Consider the following 13,785-nt stretch of genomic DNA (forward strand, 5'->3'; position numbering starts at 1 on the left):
CTAACCGAAACCAATGTACGTACTTATTTCGGTGGTATGATGCCACTGTCAGCCACCATATTGAACTTTCCAACGTCACTAATTCTCCAACTTCCCGTGTAGGTAGAAGGCTGAAATTTGGTACTTATTTCCGTGGTATGATGCCACTGTCGGCCGCCATATTGAACTTTTCAACAGACTTTGTTCCTTATGGGCCCATCTTCAAGAAATTTGGCATGCGGGTTCCCAACGCTAACTGAATCCTACTTACGTACATATATACGTCCATAGCCTGCAGCTCGGTCACCATGTGAGGCGGCATTGGGTCCCCCATCCCAACGCCTCCCACGTTGTTGGCTTCCTGCCTATATAAGGCCGTCCATCGCTCCAGTCTCTACATTCCCTTCCTTGCTTCGCCATGGAATTCACGTCTCCCTGCTGATAACTACAGCCTTTTTATTTAATCCACGGCTTCTCTGCTGTTTTATTGTTCATTTATTATGATTATAGTTATTGTGTAGATCACCATCGATCAAAGAACTGTCACTTACTGAGTGGTTTCCATGCCCAGAGATTGCACCTACCTTTTCCATTCTCTTTGTTACATATTGCACACCCATATCATATCATTCTTGATATCTGGAGGAACATTGTGTCTTATGTATTAAATGACTGGGACAGGTTCAAGGTGTGGACTGATGACGGTACAGGAGATAATTATACTATACAGGAGCACTATAAAAGTGAAATGCTTAAGCCCTTCACCTATGCATCTGCATGTGAGTTGATGGCTGCCGCTGAATTGTTCGGTTGTCGCTTTCAAGTGTACCGAAATGGCCAAATATTTTACACCTTTCGACAACCGCCAATGCCTCTTAAACATCTTAGATTGACAGGTGATGATTTCAGTAGTTTGATGTTTATGAATGTTTAAACTCTCAAAAGCTGGATGTGAAGTTATCAATGAAACCGGTTGTATACTTGCAACGCTTGACAGATGCTGAATTTCTCTTCAACACAAGTCCTGCAAATACTGTCGTAATTGAAACAAACCATGAAACTCAAACCGATTATGACAGCAGCAATTCAAGCTGTGAGATTTGAAACAAGATTACTGTTCACATGGCCAACTGTATGTTGCATGCTCAAGAGTAAGCTCAGCGCACAGCTTGGTCATATTACAACCGGAGGGCCCAACTCACAATGTGGTATACGAAGAGATCCTTAACAAATAATTATTGGTATATTTTCCCTCAGTTTAAAAAGGTTTAATTTTCTTCTTAATAAAAATTTTAAGGCAGTACTTCGCCGCTGCAAAGCTTGGGTATTTTGCTATATGTATATATATATATATGTAGATGTGTATATGTATATATATATATATATATAGATATGTGTATATTTATATATGTATATATGTTTATATGTGTGTGTGTCTGGGTGTGTATATATATATATATATATATATATATATATATATATATGACAGCAACACTCATAACAGTGATAAAACAATTACATTGACAATCATGTTACGTTATTTTTAAAATGTTTTCTTTTCTTTTTCATAACTTCTTTAACACACTACTTCTCTGCTGCGAAGCGGGGGTATTTTGCTAGTGTAATATACTCACCAACTAAGTCAAACAACCCAGAAATATTATTATCATTGGATGCAGAAAAAGCATTTGACATGATTGAATGGAAATACCTTTTGACTACATTGGAGAAATTTGGGTTTGGCCCGAACATTTGTGCATGGATCAAACTACTGTATACCAATCCAGAAGCTTCAATTTGTATCAACAACATTTGTTCAGACTACTTTAAACTAGAATGAGGTGCCAGACATGGATGCCCCTTGTCACCGCTGCTGTTTGCAATTGCCATTGAACCACTTGCAATACACTGTCGAAATGCTGATCAGATAAAGGGGATTATCAGAGAAGGACTGGAACAGAAAATCTCTCAATATGCAGATGATATGGTACTGTATATATCGGACCCAGAAAATTCTGTGCCTGCAGTCTTAACAGCACTCACAGAATTTCAAAAGATCTCTGGTCTCCGAATTAATCTGAATAAAAGTGTACTGTTTCCAGTGAATTCTCAAGCATATAATATTAGATTAGACACTCTACCTTGATGGTCAACCCTTCATCTTACTCTTGCTGGAAGAATTAACACTGTTAAGATGAATATTCTTCCTAAGCTCCTTTTTTATTTCAAAACATTCCAGTATACATCAATAAATCATTTTTTAAGCAATTATATTCAACAATAACCTAATTTATTTGGAACTCAAAACATCCACGTATCCAAAGAGGGACCCTACAAAGACAAAAGGCAGAAGGTGGCATGGCTTTACCTGATTTCCAGTTTTATTACTGGGCAGCAAACATACAAGCTATAAAAACCTGCACACAAATAGATGAACATACACAGGCCTGGTCCACAATAGAACTAAAATCCTGCAGTACTTCTTTATATTCCCTGCTCTGTGCCCCAATAAATACAAGTTATCGGCAATATACTAATAACCCAATTGTGCTTCACTCACTTAGAATATGGAACCAATGTAGAATGCATTTTAAGATGGAGAAGCTTTTATCTGTGGCACCTCTGCAAGACAACCACCTCTTTCAACCTTCGCAAATATACGCAGTTTATTTTCACCATCTCTGCAACACATAAAATTATTTTACAGTCCTTCCCTTTCAAAGATCCAAGAGGACACTGGGAAAAAGATCTCTCAATCAATATATCAGAAAAGCAGTGGAAAACAGTAATGCATAGAATTCACTCGAGCTCCATATGCGCTAAGCATACAATTATTCAACTCAAAATTATATATCGAGCACATCTGTCTCGCCTAAAACTCTCCAAAATGTTTCCAGGGCAAGATCCAACATGCAAACGCTGCAATCAAGTCCCAGCCTCACTGGGTCACAAGTTTAGGTCCTGCACCAAATTAACATCATTCTGGACCAAAATTTTTAATTACCTTTCAGACAGCTTTGGTCTCACAATCCATCCTAACCCATTAACTGCTGTGTTTGGGGTTCTTCCAGATGGGTTTAAAGTGGAGAAAAACAAACAAACTGTGATTGCATTCACTACACTTTTGGCACGCAGACTTAATTTGCTAAACTGGAAGAATCCTAACTCTCCTCTTTTAAGTCAGTGGGAAACCAATGTGTTATACTATTTGAAATTGGAACAAATCAAATACTCAGTTAGAGGATCTGTACAGATTTTTTTCAAAACATGTACGGATCTAATCAGTAATATTTTAGAATAAGCTTTTAAAGCACAGAGGAAGCAATTATTTCTGTGTTTCTTTTTCTTCTCCATTCATCTCTATTGGCTTATCAAACTCATCAATTTAGGTATGTTTACAAGCCTTAAGTTTTACTCCATTGGCCATGCTCTCTCTCTCTCTCTGGGGGGCGACTTGTTTTTAATCCTACTTTTTGTAAAAATTGATTGATTTGTATGGAATGATTGCAATAAAATAAAAAAAAAATTTGAAGAATATCACTAATCAATTGGGACAGTGTTTCTGTAGACATTTAATTTACAGTATGATTGTTTTATCCACATCAATTGCTGAAAGTAGAATGTGTCCTCACCTTAGCTACATAGTTATTAACTACATGTATATAGGAGACTTAAATCATTTTGTCACTGGATTTAAGATTTCTGATTTCTTTAGAAAGGGACAAAGGCTTATCTGTTAAGTTTTGATGGTGAGTTAAATAAATGGCTTTCAATTTTTAAACTGTACACTGCATCCGGCAACAACAATCATACAATGGTCAAAGCTGCTTAGATTACATGTGTTTGTTGTGTTACATCCAGGATTTTGTCTATGATTTGTATTTATTTTCTGTTTTATGATTGTCTGTGTTATATTCTGTTAGTTATTTTAATTATTAATATTCTGTATTTGTACTGTAACTTTAAATGTGAATCTAATCTGTGTGTTTAATGGGTGGTACCTCAAGAGGTGGGTTACAACTCATGAGTACTCATGAGTACTTCTTCTGGATTTGCTGTTTTTTTTTTTGTTTTGGATTGTTTATTGGGAGTTATTCACCTTTGGTTTGCATTTTAAGCAACTTTTATTTGCTTTCTTTTCTGAATGTTTTATCATACCTTTCTATTGTTTATCAAATTCTCAGTTTATAAAGATTCATCATTTTGGTGCGTCTCTTCAAATCGGAGGTTTTCACAGTTTCCTCTTCAAATGAGGCATTTGTGATATTTTGGTACTTTAAGGTATGTTTTTTAATTTTAAAAGCTAGTTTCCACATTAAGGGAACTGCTAGTTTGGAATCTAGCAAATAGTAGTTGTAGGACTAACTGGATTGGGGTAAGCCTCTTCTGGGCTGGCCAGTGAAGCTCCTTGCCTGCTTTGTGGCTAATGTTGAAGGCCTCAAACACTTTTGCCATGTTTGATGCTCTCTCACAATAGTCTTATCCATTCTGTTTTAATCCTACAACGACAATATTGGCCTTTTCAAGGAAAAAGTGATTTACATTAATGTGTAAGTATACCTAATAATGTGGCCGCTGAGTATATATTAATAGTGTTTCTTCTATGTTCTTTTTTTTAATTGCTAGAAGTGATTATATATAGGAAAGCCTAACAGCTACAAGCATCTCTGTTACTTTCACTGAGTAATGCCCATAGCTAGACCTCTGCATGGGGTAATGTGGGCTGCAGAGTCATGAAAATTCATCAAAACAAATTATTAAATATTTGTTCTCTGTTCTTTAAGAAAATATTTCTGCTGCTGGATTAGCCAATCCATTCTACTTTGACTTTGATGCCATTTCTGAATGTGTGTGGAGTAACAAGAGCTTTGGGCAACTTCACTCCTCACAACAAGTAAGGATTATTTTCTCATGTACTGGTGAATAAAACTGATTCTAATTTATAAGGTATAATTTTGTCTTATTAGAGTTCTATATTCTACTTTACCCCTTTGTGTTCTTTATTGTGTAGACTTCATCAGAATGCCTCAAATCCCAAAGACCTACCACTGTTTATAAGGTATTGCACTTTATACCTTCTCCCCACCTTCCCTTCTACATGTATAACCTCAGGAGTTAAGTTACAACTTTAAATATGTATTATTAATAATATTCAAAAAATATTAACAAAAGAAAAGTGCATGTGAATGTTGGCAACTGTACATCCTGATAAATGCTAGTTAAGTCATCATTTCTAGTCAGCTTTCATTTAGGACAGGCCACATGCCTGTCTCAGTATGGTTTTGCTTCCTTTTTGCTGTTGTTTTTTTCTTTCTTTAGTGCAAATACCTTTTTATTTAATTTTCATGTAAGTTAAAATTCAATAGTTCCTGTCAAGCATTTATAGTTTTTTTCTTTCAGTCTTCCTGCCATCTCTGTGATTTTTGCAGCGTGGAAATTAGGAAGGTCATCATTTTTTAAAAACTACCCATAAAAACAAAAAAAACAACAAAGACTAAAAAGAAGGTTCACTGTCTTACCTTCACATGCTTTGACTTGGGCTTTCATTGCGATGTTTTATACTTTCTGAGATATGTAAAAGACTTTCAATGTGAATACATTTATCTTTTGTCTTTAAAATATACCTGGTATTCCATAAGGCTTGCTTTACTCAAATTATTTTGCCTCAGATTTATTCCAAAAAAAAAAAATAAATAAAAATTTCACGTCAATAGATCAAATGGTTTGTGAGCTACAGGTGGTTTAAATTCCTGGACGAACAAATGGACAGCCACGGTACCGTATTATATAACATAATTTCATCCTCTATAAGAGAGCCAGTGATTCCACAAAAATGAGGTCAATATAATTTGTATGAAAATGAAAAAAATAGTGCAAGACATGTTATAAGGATATTTGTTTTCTGTAATTTCATAACATAAACTTTCCATACAGGAGTACTGCACCCGAGTGGCTGTTTTAATACATCAGTGCACCTGAGCCACTTTCTTAGCCTCTTAGCGCCAGGAGTGAGAGCCCTGGGAAAGCAGATCAGTTCATTATAGTGTGCACAAAAAAAAAAACTATCCACCCTCTTGGGAATTTAAAGATGCCAGCTGACTTAATAGAGTGTGGGAAAAAAACATAATTGCCCTCAGTCAACCAAATGAAAATTCTTGGAAAATGCCAACGATACACAGGTGTCATTTCAGTCCAGAAAGAAACTTAGGGACTGAGCACTGTGAGGCAGCCATCCTGTCACCCACCTGCAACAGATATTTCATTACTTAGATAATTCAGCTGTTGTTTTTTTTCTTTGCTTTGCCATTTCATAATGTTGTCCTCAGTTCTCAACTATAATGAAATCATTTGATATAACTAATAAATAATTATAGTGGCCTGTTGTGCACACTGTCATTGCCATCATTGCCTTAAACAATGTAGGTCTGTTGCTATTATTTCATTACATAATATAAATAGCCATATTATTTGTATTATGAGTTAGAATTTTTGATACTGAGAATTAAAAACATTTGTTTATGTAGTCTATATGTTATAATTGTATTATCAGAAGTTTAGATGTATTTTACTATTATTTAATCAAAATGACGATGATCTTTAATTCCCTTCCACTTCTGTTCAGTAAATGTTGACTTACTATAAAAAAAAAAACGGAAATAATTTTTAAAGGGTAGAAATGAATGCACTTAAATAATTTCTGCAAATGTCCTTGTTTTTTTCCATTATTGTCAATGTGTGTGTATGTTGGGGGGGGCTGATGGGGTCTTTTTTTCTATAAGGCAAGTTAAGAAGCAAACCATTGTTTTGCATGATCTTCTTTAAATTGTGATGTTAATGAAGAAGTCACATTCAATTATGATAATGTTGCTTCTGTGTCCCTCCCTCACGCACAGAGACAAAGCAAGCAAGCAACCAAGGAATTGGTAAGGCGGCTTTCATTTCCTGTCTTTTTTTTTTACAGATGGTCATGACTTAAGAGTGCATACTCTTCAAACCTGAGTAGAGAATCACAGCAGGTGGCTACACTAATGGAAAAACCCTGCACTAGAATAATGGGAATTATTGCAGGCAGTTCTTCCACATCATGAAAGTTATGATATATTGTTATTGACAGAATTACTTTTGAGTCTAAAAGGCTCCGCTGACAGTTAGGATCTAGCACTTGTGAAAGAGAAGCCTCTCGGGTATTTGGCTTAACTGCAGCACTACTGTTCTTTGCATGTAATTCTTCTAACACAATACATTTTTCAAATTATAATCATAGGCTCACAATACTATAAGGGCCCTTAAGGTATTTTTACATACTGCACATACTTGACAAATTAAATCTGACTGACAGTAACGTTATTCACCAGGTCTTTTTTTAATACATACTACACAAATGGTCCGAGACAGAAAGTATATGAAAGCATCTGTGCCTTAAAACACACACAGAGTTATTGCTCCTTATAGATAATTGGTATGTTCCTGTACAATATATTTGTTGAAGTTCATAACTACTTCTTTCATCTCAAATCTAAGAAAATATATGTCTGCTCCACACATTTGCAAGCAGAAGTGAACATGCTACTCTTCATTTTGCTTTTCAAGAAAAGTTGACACACTGTAGTGAACTGAATAGAAGTATTCTCTGTCTAAGGAAAAACAATGTACATTACTTGTATTGTCATTTTATAGCAAAGGATGATACAGGCACACCTAATGTTAATATAATTTGATAACAGTGATTATCCCAGGAGGAACTAGTAGCAATGAAGGCTGCCTAGAGGTTTTTGGCTCAGTATTAACTAATCAGTTTTTATGATGAACTTGTTCTCTGATGGCCCTACCACCTCTGTCATGTCTTATCTCGTACAACCTAGCAAGCAGAAGACCTCCTCCATCCTAGTGTAAATTTCAATATAATTTTATGCAAGAGTTGATTCATTTTAATACAGTTTATTAAGCTTCTTTTAAACTGTACAAATGTGTAGTGGCTCACCTATTGTTTAAATGACATTTCGGTGTATTTTTTAATTATATTTATGCACTACTCAAAAACAGTGAAATATCTAGAATCTTCTACGACACATGAAGTTGGTTGAGCAAGACTGATCCATTGGCATGTCTGATTCCAAGCTAATTTTGAAACTCTATGGCTGAACATTCATTATTTACATAAACACAGCTGAACTACTTGTATGAAAATGATGCCTTGGAGAATACTGACCCATCTAATGTGCATCTAATTAATTAACAGAGTTTCTTCTGTGGAGGAGATGTATCACTTACCTAACCTAAAAATGTAGTATCCTTACTACTACAACTTAGCCTAAAAAGTTTTAAATGGCCTTGCACCGGACTACATCAATGACCTTCTCCATCACTCTGTTCCTGTTCACCCACTAAGGTCCTCTGATTCTCACAATCTTGTTATGCTCCACACTAACCTGCACTCTTTGCTTGACAGGGCCTTCTGCGGTAGAGCACCCAGATTTTGGAATGACCTCCTGAAATGAATTAGATCAGCTGACTTCATTCATTCTTTTACAAAACAACTTAGGGAAGGCGTTTAACTTAATCTGACATTCTGCCTTCCTCTTTCAGTCTTCCTCACTGTTTTTATAGTCGGTATAATTTGTGTGTGTGTTATATCACAAAGGATTTTATTTTCTAAGCTTTCCTTTAGTATTGAGTTTATTATTTACTCTTGTTTATTTTCTTTTATTATTTGTAATGCCTTTGTATATCCTGTATCTATCTGTATGAATGTTCTATTCAGGAAACATCTGTATTCAATGTTACATATACGTGCTGTATATTATGAGACTCTGTGAAGTGCCTTGAGCATGGGAAAGGTGCTATATAAATAAAATGTATTATTATTTTTTTTTTCAGTGATACTGTCCACTGGCTGCTTACGTAGGCTAAACTTGTTAATGCATTATGATTGAGTACATGAGAGGTCTCCACGGTCCCACATGATAATGGTCTCTTATGATGGGAAAGTGTCTGATGAATGGAAAGTTGCAAATTTGTCTCTAATCAGGGGTGTAGCACAGAACTCTGGGCACTATACTATATAGGCAGTTTCTGTGGACCCCTTCCTCTCAAAAACTTTTCATTCCAGGTTTCGAGCCCAACAAAACACCCCCAGTGGATCTTGGGTAATGATTAACCCCCAACTACAACGCCCGTCCTCCAATTGACCAGAAGTGAGACAAAATGATTCCTAGGAATTATAGACTATTAAGCTTTACTTCTATCCCATGCAGAATTATGGAAGCTATAATTAATAAGTTGGACTATTTATATCTATACTAATAAAAAGCAAAGCCCTCACTCACTCACTCACTCACTCACTCATCACTAATTCTCCAACTTCCCGTGTAGGTAGAAGGCTGAAATTTGGCAGGCTCATTCCTAACAGCTTACTTACAAAAGTTGGGCAGGTTTCATTTCAAAATTCTACGTATAATGGTCATAACTAGAAGCTATTTTTCTCCATTTACTGTAATAGAGTTGAGCTCGAAAGTCATGGGGGGCGGAGTTTCATGTGACATCATCACGCCTCCCTCCCACGTAATCACGCATTACGTAGAAAACCAGGAAGAACAAAAAGCGTTGAAGAAAACATGCATTATATAATTAAGAAGGCAGCGAAACAATTAGAAGCGAGCGAGTGACATATAAAACCATATTCAGCGGCTCACATGAACTGACGCAGTGTGCAGACAAAAAGCAACAGTTCCAAAGAGTGCTGAACAAAAACTGAATTACACTGCTACGCTCAAATAGACAAATCATATGCCATGGCGCAATAGTAGAGGCTTCGCCTCTAGTGCCGCTTCCGAGGTTCGATTCCCGAGAGGGGATGCACTGAGTATGTACGCGCGTTTCCCGATACATTTTAGCCTCGCATCCCCTTGGTGTGAGACGTATGAAAAAATATGCGGTTAACGCAGAAAGACAGATAACCAATTGAAGCTTAATGAATAATGGATACTTTATTCATGATCAATGATTGTTTTGGTAAAGCCATACTCAGTGTATTCATTAGATGAACGGTAAAAAAGTAAGAGCGAGGGGAGGATGACTTATTGAGGCACGCAGGCAAAACCACAATAGCACACGGGTTCGATGTACTGTAGTGCGCGTCAACTCGATCTGAATTGCGCGATCACATTTGAAAAAATATATCTTTTCAAGTTCTATTTAGTCCATATGTGTCAAACTCAAGGCCCGCAGGCCACATCCGCCCGGCGTGTAATTATATCCGGCCTGCAAGATCATTTTATATACTGTATTATTCTTATTAATGGCTCGGGGATATGAAGCGCTGGTAACACAATAAACTACAGATCCCATAATGCAGCGCTTCAGCTGCCTTGCCGAACACTTACCGTGTTAATCAAGTCTAGCTTATGATCCTGCATGTTATTGCGAAGCTAGCCCACACGATGCCGAAGAGAAAAGGTGATTCTGAACATAGAGCCTTTAAAAACCAATGGGAGGCTGAGTATATGTTTACTGACATTGCCGGTAAACCCGTGTGTCTCATTTGTGGAGCTAATGTGGCTGTAATTACAGAATTTAATCTAAGACGGCACTATGAGACAAAACATCAAGATAACCTGAAAGACCTGAATGCAATGCACAAGATACAGAAAGCAAAAGAGTTAAAGAAGAATCTGACACTTCAGCAGACGTTTTTACCCGTGCAAAATCACAAAGTGATTTCAAGTGAAGCTACTTTTATGGGAGACACAAATGCACCAGTGCAACTTGCCCCACTTTCCCTATTGCCAAGTAATGTTAAACCAAGTCGTCACTACGGTGTTCCCAAATACGCACTTTGCTGATAAACTGAGCGCACTGAGTTTGCACGGCGCTTTGGTGACTTTGAAGAACAAAAAAAGTCCGTCTACATGCGGCTCGAACCTTGTGCATGTTTGGTAGCACATATCTGTGTGAGAAGCTCTTCTCAGTGATAAAGACTAACAAAACAGCACACAGGAGTCGCCTCACTGATGAGCACCTTCAATCCATCCTGAGAATCTCCACAACACAGAACCTAACACCAAACAGAAAAGAACTTGTGGCCAAAAAAAGATGCCAGGCGTCCAGCTCTAAAATGACATATGAGCAAAGACAACTGAATGATTTGATTTGTTATTGCTGAAAGGAACACATTCTATTTATATTTCCAGGTTTTGTTATGCAGCATGTTCATATTTGAATTTGTATAATTTTGACAGGATATATTTTTATGGAGAGCAAAATCTTTTGGGATATTTAAAATCTAAGTTTATTTTTTATATAAAATTACATAAGAGTAAAGAAATTTGAATGTTTGTTCTTTTAACGTTTACTTTATTTCTAACTTGTATAATTTAGACAGGATATATTTTTATGGAGAGCAAAATATTATAAGTTGTTTAAGGTTTGAGTTGATTTATTCACGAATAATATTCCTGTCTGTTTTTACCATTCCTACCAAAGATATTTCTGTCGACTAAATAAAAATTCCTTCTATTTAAAATTTAAATAGAACTTGAACAAATACGATAGTTCATAATATCCACGCAGACTTGCACGTAAGAGCGGGAGTCATCCGTTTTAACAAGCAGCGTATTGCACTGATACGAAATAGCTGTGTGTGTATATATGTAGATATGTATGTATATGTATATATATGTTTATATATGTGTGTGTGTATGTATGTATATATATATGTATTTGTGTGTATATATGTGTGTGTATGTATTTATGTGTGTGTGTATATGTATGTGTATATATGTAGATATATATATATGTATGTATATATGTGTATATGTATAGATATGTATATATATATATGTTTATGTGTGTGTGTGTAAATATATATATATATATATATATATATCTATGACAACAACACTCATCACTCACAACAGTGACAAAACAATTACATTGACAATCATGTTACGTTATTTTCAAAATGTTTCCTTTTCTTTTTCATTACTTCTTTAACACACTACTTCTCCGCTGTGAAGCGCGGGTATTTTGCTAGTGAATCATATACTAAGTAACAGTCAGTATGGGTTTAACAGAGGAAGATCCTGCAAAAGCAATTTTTTATATTTTTTTGAACAGGCAACTTCAGCAGTAGACAAAAGCAAAGTATACAACATTATTTAGACTTCCTGAAATTCTTTAATGCAGGTCAACATTAAAGATTAATTTTGAAACCTAGAAGTTATTTGGCTTAGATATAACTTACAAAACTTTATTGTAGTTTGGACAACAAGAAAGAAAAATACAGGTTAGAAATGAAATTGTAATCATGTACTTGTGTATTTAAGACTGAAGTCAGGGAGCACTTCTTGATGCAAATGCATGTGTGAGCCTGGAAGAAGGTGTTGGGGCACGTAGTTAAAAGTGGAAACCTTGTCAACATTTAAAAAGTATCTCGAAAAGAAATTGGGACCTAGTTTTTAACTAATCCATCGTGTTTGATGGACTGAATGGTGTCCTCACATTTGAGAACCTTCTTTTTTTTTAGTTTAACATAGGGCCTCTAGCTCCATCCAGTATTGATATTCAATCTGGGAATGACCTGGTGAAAATGCTGGTCAAGGTAGTTGTCGAACAGTCTTTTAAAAATGTTGAGTTGCACAAACAGAATGAGGGGAGGCACTGGAATGGGATGAGGACTGGCTAAATGATGTCCCTGATGTAGTTAGAGCAGTCAACATTCTCTCCAAAAATATCAGACAGGAACGAGCACAGTAGCTAATACATGAATGACACACCAGATACACACCAGGGGCCTCATGCATAAATGGTGCGTACACACAAAAATGTTGCATACACCCGTTTCCACGCTGAAATCACGATGTATAAAACCAAAACTTGGCGTAAAGCCACGCACATTTTAACGGTAGCTCAAACCCTGGCGTACGCAAGTTCTCCGCTCGGTATTGCAAATTGGCAGCACCCAGCAATAAAGCAGTGCTTTTGTTCAAGTATGTTTCCCTTTCTTTTTTAGATCCACATCCCTGATGTGGCTTTATCATATACACTGAAATTAACTGCATATTGTTCATTAGTTTAAGGCATCTGATTGTAATTAACCTGTAACAATGTAATGGTACACGGAATAGCCAAACTATTCCAAATACCATAGCTGCCTTAGCATTGTTACTCTCACTGCACCTTCTTCTTCTTCTTTCAGCTGCTCCCGTTAGGGGTTGCCACAGCGGATCATCTTTTTCCATATTACTCTCACTGCACCACTCAGAGTATTCATATCACTGTATCTGAGTGTGGAATCTCATCAGCAGCTGATCGGAAAGAGAATTATCGGTATACAGCATCAAGCACACGCTGCCTCAGCCATGCTGCCTATTTGAACTGCTTTAATGCGACAAATGCTTCAGAGCCTCTCCTGTACTGACCTCGCGGCTCAGACACAGTTTCATCCCAAAAGCTATGAACGCACCCAATCATCAGGTGCTCCTTGTAGAACTGTTTGTACTTATATGTACCATTACCTCATTGTAAACTTGCGATACAATTATAATATTGTACAACCTGAGCCACTTTATAAAGCGTGTATTTACATATGATGATGATATCATTTTTAAGATGAAATGCAGTAAAATATGTTTATTATATTGTACAGATAAAACTTTAATTTAACTTAAATAATCTATATTGTTAATACTATTTATATAACTTTCAAAAGTTATATAGGGACTGTACTTTCTCCGGTCCTCTTCAGCCAATATACATCGGACTTCCAATACAACTCGGAATCCTGCCACATGCAAAAGTTCGCTGACG

This window comes from Polypterus senegalus, chromosome 4 (genome assembly GCF_016835505.1).
Source record: "Polypterus senegalus isolate Bchr_013 chromosome 4, ASM1683550v1, whole genome shotgun sequence".
NCBI lineage: Eukaryota > Metazoa > Chordata > Cladistia > Polypteriformes > Polypteridae > Polypterus > Polypterus senegalus.